Source organism: Cyprinodon variegatus, unplaced genomic scaffold (genome assembly GCF_000732505.1).
Source record: "Cyprinodon variegatus isolate N-32 unplaced genomic scaffold, C_variegatus-1.0 Scaffold352, whole genome shotgun sequence".
NCBI lineage: Eukaryota > Metazoa > Chordata > Actinopteri > Cyprinodontiformes > Cyprinodontidae > Cyprinodon > Cyprinodon variegatus.
The window spans coordinates 602,692-609,704 of NW_015150805.1; the positions used below are offsets into that span (position 1 = coordinate 602,692).

The following is a 7,013-nucleotide window of genomic DNA, read 5'->3' on the forward strand; positions in this document are numbered from 1 at the left end:
GAATGGTTGAAATGCAATCTATCCAGGGTGTACCCAAAGACAGCTGGATATAGGCACCAGCACCCCTCAGAAAATGGATGGAAGTCATTTATTCTTGGTCATGTAATCTAAAACTATCCCTTCAGACTGTTCAGTAATAAAGTTTGGAACAATATGTGCTTTCAAAACATAAGTTAAGATGATTTTTATCATATTTGTCTTTTAGCGTGGGAAAAATGTACATGAGACATATTGATAAGTGAGCATGGGGCCAACCTTATGGTTTACACATACCGTCCAAATTTCATGCTTTGCTCCGGACTGAAAGCAGAATTTATAAATTCAGAAAAGTGGAGATCCCCTCAATCTCTCATTTGGCAGCGCATTTGATTACATTTCGTTTTTTTTTTTTTTTTTTGCTGTAGTTTTGTAGGACATGACTTGCGTAAGGAATGTGCTTTCTCCAACTGTGCTGTGGTGTGTCATCAATGTCGATGACAAACAGCCTCCTTGTTTCCATCATCTTTAACGTCACATTAAACTTCTGTGGTAGAGGAGAGGTAGCGGGGAGACTCAGTCTGAAACTGAAGTGTCTCTGTATCATTGAGGGATAAGTGTTCTTTCTCAGCTGCTGGGCTTGGAATAAAGCCATATATAACTCATGCCAAAATTGCTCCCACATTTTATTTCACTTAACATTGAGAACTCAGTTTCATGTAGGCAGAAAGTTCAAATTTAAGAAAGAAAAGTGGTATTAAAGGCAACCATGTAAATATCTTTACATTAAAGTAATACATTGAGATAATCAGTTTGTAAGATGAAATAACATTAAATTGATTTTAGGAATATGCAAAGAAATGTTACTTGATATTTTTTTTTTGCTTTTAGAATTATCTTTTCATTTTTTTAACCTTTTGTCTCAGACTATTTAACCTTTAATATATAAGTCAGGCTCGTGCCAACATCAACATACTGAGTCTACGTGATACAGAAAGGAAAACATCTATCTTATTACAGTCTTTATTGCCAAACTCCTGAGAGTGTTTGCTTTTGTTTGACAATTCAGTATCAATCGTGGAGTGTCTGCGTCAAACACCACCAAACATCCCATGCATTTCTGGAAAAGTTTTCTCTACTCCAAATCTTTCTCAGCATGCATGATTAAATGTTCAGGATGGCAAACATAAACAGAGGGCAAAGAGAAGCAACAAGTCCAATGGGTGGGGCAAGGTGTGTTTTGGGGAATGATTTAGTTGTTCTTAACTTGATGAAGTAAGTTTTTTTCTGTGATTCTGAAAGAATTAATGGTATAGTGCCCCCTTGTGTGTTAAATTAGATTTTTTTTTGTGAATTCAGAATAATGTAGGCCTACATTATGCCTTGTACAGGCATGCCTAGAGGACATATTAAAACTGAAAGAATTTTGAATTTTCTTCTTTAGAATTCAGAGTCGGCAGAAGTATTTGAAATAGAAGCTGATTAGTCACTTCATCTGGGTGTCATTAAATTGACCTGAAAGAGATACTTCTTGATTGGCTTCCTATTTAATCCAGAATAGATTTTAAAATCCCTTCTCTCACATGTAAAGCCCTAAATAACCAATCTCCATCTTATTTCACAGATCTGATTGCCCTGTGTGTTTCTAACATAACTCTTCATTGTTACTCTGCAAGTTTACTGGTGGTTCCTAGAAATGTTTAAAGTATGAAGGAAGGAGGTTCTTCTAGCTCCTCTCCTGTGGAACCAACTACCAGTTTTAGTCTTTGAGGCAGACACCCTGTCTAATTTTGAGGCTAGGCTTAAAACTTTCCTTTTTGATAAAGTTTATGGTTAATTCAATTCAATTTAGTTTATTTATATAGCACCACTTCACAACACATGTCATCTTAAGGCACTTTTACAGTTCAACCAGATCATACAGTCAAATTGATTCAAAGTTTTCTATCTAAGGAATGGACTCATGGAATCGAATGCATTGACTCGAATGCAATCCTTCTGGTTAGAGTGGCCCAGGTTATCCTAAGCTATATAGTTATGCTGCTATAGGGTTAGACTGCTGGAGGACGTAGGGACCATTTTTTTAATCATTCTACTTCATTCTCTATTCTCACTTCTTTTCTCACTTTCATTTTTATCTGGCTTGCTTGTGTTGGGCTGTGAGATCATACATGGGTCAAAACCTCAGCTGGGTTGCTACCATCAACACTTTTCATTAACGATATTAGTTATCATTATTAAATTAATAGTTATGCTGCTATGGGATTAGGCTGCTGGAGGACATGAGGACTGATTTTCATCATTCTGTTTATTATATGTTATTCTACTGCATTATTTTTAATCTACTGCTATTTTCCCTTTCTACAGTATTTCTACATTTGACCCCTAACTTGGGGAGTTGGAGGGGAGTGTTGGCCTAGTGGGATAGAGCAGTGCGCTTGTGCTCTGAGAAGGTTGGTAGTACCCGAATTTTATCCCCATAGTCTCCACTCTGGGTTCCTGAGCAGAGCCCTTAACCCCTGATTGCTCCCCAGGCACAACACAATGTCAGCCCACTGCTCCCCAGGGGGATCGGTCAAAATGTAGAGAACAAATTTCCCCATTGTGGGACAATGAAGGGATTTAGCTTTTTTTTTTTTTTTTTTTTTTTTTTTTACATTTTACTTAAACTACCGGTAAATGTGCAAAGAACGAATACCCTGTCCCAAGCAAACATTCAGCAATGTAGTATGAAACAAATTCTTTAGATGTTTTAGTTTCTGATGTTCTTAATTTTATTAAGTTATTATTTTTTCCATGGTACAGACATATCATTTTCAGCATAGTCCCGAATTTTCTATAGGGGTGAGGGAAAGTTTTTCCAGAAGAGAAATGCTGACCCGCTTCCCTGATTTTAAAATAGATCTTGATGTATGTTTGTGATCAACTGCTGTTGGAACATTTAATATGTCCATGTAATAAAGACTAGCTGAGGGTTTAAAAAGCAGCATCACCTTGAGCTCCCTAAATACCCACTTCTTGTTGCCATTGAGAACTAGCAGCTTAATTATTGTCTTATTTTATCATAAAAAATGTCTCCTAAAGACAGCTGTAAATTTAATCAAGTTTACAGACTTCATCATTGGCAGAATGGCTATTTTTTTTTGGTGGTCTGCTGCTCAGTGACTAGGAACTGTAGTAATGTATATGGTGTTTCTGCAATCTCTAGTTAATGGCAGGCATGAGCCTTGATGGTTCCTTAACTGTTGCTGAACATTTTTAAGAAAAATCTCTACCTTAGGTTGTAGATTGAGAGTTTTAGGTAGATGTTTGGAACATGGGCATAATTAGAGTCTTTCTAGAGGACAGAAATCCCAAATACTTCAAAATTAGTTTTGCAAAGTAACAGACTAACATTTGAATCTTCTCCTCAACTCTAAGGGAAATATGTGCACTCTGTTGGTCCATGCAGGAGACCAAACTAGGATATTCAAAACATTACTATTTTTTGTGTCCAAAGTCTTTATTTAAGCTTTATTAGAGTTAACCATTTCATCACGATTTCATCCAAAAGAACGGACGCATGTTATACTACTTATATAACAACAAAATAGCTAATTATTAAATTCCTCAACAAGAGAAAACATTGTATGTTAATAAACTGCTTCATAGGAAGATTTAATGATTATTGTATTTTAATTAATTTATTCCTTTAAAAAATTTGGGATTGAAAAAAAAGTAACCGTTTCAAAAAACATATTATATTTCTGAAAAATATGCATTTCCAGTTATTTTAATTTTGCTATAAGCATTGTTCAACACAAGTCCATTATAGTTCTGAGGACCAATCAATCAAAACTTGCAGACCTGTCAGAGTTAACATCAAATGTGTGTTCTAGTAATCAAAGGAGCATTTGGGTTTTGAACCTAATGCAGCTCGCTTGTTCAATTCAATTCAGTTTATTATTTATATAGCACCATGTCACAACACGTCATCTCCAGGCACTTTAGAGTTCACCAGATCATACAGTAAAATGGATTCAAAGTTTTCTATCTAAAAAACTGGAAAGCAGGCCGATCTCCAACATCTATAAACAAAAGTGTTGATGGCAGCAGCACAGCTGATATTTCTCTCTAGGGTGGAGTCACAGCAAAACAGGAACAGACCAGATGAAGCTACTATGAGAAAAAGCAGAGAGAGCATAACGTTAGAGATTACGCTAATAGATTCTGCAGAGTGGGAAAACAGAGATAGAATGGAGCATAATGATGAAAAAGGGGTCCCTGTGTCCTCCAGCAGTCTAAACCTATAGCAGCATAACTATAGAGATAGCTCAGGATAACCTGAGCCACTCTAACTATAAGCTTTATCAAAAAGGAACGTTTTCAGAGTAGACAGGGTGTCTGCCTCACAGACTAAAACTGATAGTTGGTTCTACATTAGAGGAGCCTGATAACTAAAAGATCTGCCTCCCATTCTACTTTTAGAAATGTTAGGAACCACTATTAAACCTGCAGATTGAGAGCGAAGTGATCTGTTAGGAACATAAGGAACATGGAGTTTGACCATTTAAGGATTTATATGGAGGTTGGCCATGAATGCCTTATGCAGCCCCAAAATCAATATTATTTTATTTTACTTATTCAAATCTTTCTCATCCTCTTTAGGATATATGCTTGGCTGTTGACTTTCTATTATTAAATCTATGGCTGAAATTTTAATTTCAGGGTTACAAAATGGCACAGTTGTTAGTACTGAAGCCTCTCTGCAAGAAATAGCTAAGTTGAATAGTGACCTTGCAGATTTGAGTGTACATACACCCTGTGCTCATGCATAGGTTCTTTCATATTGTTTTGCTCTAACAGTGCAAGAGCATTCCTGTCCATGCTTGTCCACATGGCATAAGTACTTAGCCAATACTGTAGTTGTCAATGATGCAATGGAGAGGCAGTCTTTATAGGGTGTCAGTAGGGACTAGACCCAAAAATGATTCAATTGGATTATAATATAACCAATATAATATACAAAAATAAAAGGGTAAAAAAATACTCTCAAAACAATTGATATTCACTTAAATTGTTAGTTTAGTCATATTCTGTGTCCCTTTCTGACACCAGAGCTTTTCTTGTCTCAGCCGTCCTCCAAAACACAAGAGAAAATGTGTTGGGCGCCCTCTACAGGAAGAAAAGATGAACAGCAGCTAGACTGATTTCCTAGCCGTTTTCTAGTCCGTTGGAATTTTAGGAAACTGGAAGCTGGCTTTATCATTTATTCTATTTTTTTTGTAAATTGCTAGTATGCATGCAGGAACGGTTTTTGTTCAAAGATAAAGCTAGATTGTTTTTATTATTTTAAGCTATTCCATTTATTTTTTTGTCAAAGAGTATTGATATATTTTTGCACCTACAAAAGGTATGTTCTAAACGATTTATATCTATTCAGACGCAAATATTGCGATGCCTGTGCATTATTAGGAGTATAAAGCTCTGAAGACATAGGCCTAATTGGTTCCTGTATGTGTGAGTAATGCTTAAGCCATTGCTGCTGCAAGCTGCGTTTTATTCCCATTACGCAGAACAGATGAAGGCTTTACGGAAAGGCTTTATCATAGTAAAGACGTCACTATCCTGCTCGGGTTGAGCTATTTGTAATCAACAACAACCCTACTGCAGAAGGACAACGTTGGGATTTCTCTGATTTCTCCTACATCCCCTCTCTCTCTCCCTCTCTCCCCCCTCTCTCTCTCTCTCTTACGCACGCAGAGAGGGGACTTGATCGCATTGCGGGGCTGCAAGTCGCAACAGAAAGGACGCGAGGATTTGAAGGTATTTAATAACCGCGACAGTTAATGCGTGGATGTAAACGCGCCCACTCGTGTACCAGAATGTCGCGCCGTCATTGTGAAGCTAGGGTCCATTTAAATGGACACCGCGTAGCTGCCGTGGCTGCACCCTGAGGACGCAGCGCGCTTCATCCGTGTTGGATCACACGTTTGCAGGCGTCTTTTTCCTTGATCCAAAAAAAAAAAAAAACCTTTTGCAATTTTCGACGCCAAGTTTTGCCTCTGGGCTCATTTTTTCCATGTTGTTAAATAGCAGAATGTGATGTTGATGTTCACTCAGGCCATCATGAAGCACAGGAAAACTGTACTACGCACTTTTCTGCTCTGCTGAGGCACGCCCACTTTGAAGCAATGTGGATGCTTCATGTTGTTCAATTCATAGACCTGAATTAGACCCACTATAATTAGCCTCTGCATTTTTAATAAAGACCCTTAGAAATTAGCTGGAAATCAGGGTGCAGTTTAAATCCCCCGCACGGTAGGGCTTGTTTTCCTCAGAAGATGTCAATTTTGTTTTGCCAACAGAAGGGGGCACTGTTTCAAAGAGGGTTATATTCAGGTTAAATGGGGAAGTTATTTGTTTATTTATTTATTTTTCAGAAAAATGTGTTACTTCATCGAACAGCTTGTTGAAGATCTATTAGGCCCCCCTTTTTTTCACCAAGTTGTATTTTATGATCAACTTGCTTTATTTTTATGTTGTAAAAAACTAAAAATAACTAGGATAGATTGGAATACATTTCAGTTGAAGTGCCTATGACCTCAGCCCATAAATTTCATAGCTGCATTTGGATCTTTATTTGATAATTACAAATAAGGTGGTATGAAAAGCATCAAATTAATTAAATATGTAATAGGAAAAAAAATATTAATCCAAGTTTGGCTTTATTGTGAGTTATCTATGATGTTTATCATTAAGAATCAAGCATATTTGTAAATCCCCACTAATATCAGGAAAATATCGGTGAAAATTCTACTTTTTAATTTTAACTTTATAGCTAAATATCCATCCATCCATTATCTGAAACTCTTGTCCCAATCGGGGTCGCGAGGGCTGCCGGAGCCTATCTCCAGCTGTCAATGGGCGAGAGGCAGGGTACACCCTGGACAGGTCACCAGTCCATCACAGTATAGCTAAATATATTCAAGCATAGTTTTTTCTGTGTCTTTGATCATTGTGCTGGTGGAAAATTCAGTTTCCACATCTTAACCTTT

The 7,013-nt window shown here is 37.1% G+C and overlaps 1 protein-coding gene across 1 annotated transcript in view; it reads left to right on the forward strand.

The window, feature by feature from the left end:
- Nucleotides 1–5,207: 5,207 nt before the first annotated feature.
- Nucleotides 5,208–7,013, forward strand: part of ezh1 (enhancer of zeste 1 polycomb repressive complex 2 subunit) — a 17,936-nt gene continuing 16,130 nt past the window's right edge. Inside the window, exons 1-2 of the mRNA XM_015385930.1 lie at nucleotides 5,208–5,368; nucleotides 5,719–5,781. The gene's annotated coding sequence lies outside the window, so the exon portion shown is untranslated. The remainder of the gene's footprint in view (nucleotides 5,369–5,718; nucleotides 5,782–7,013) is intronic.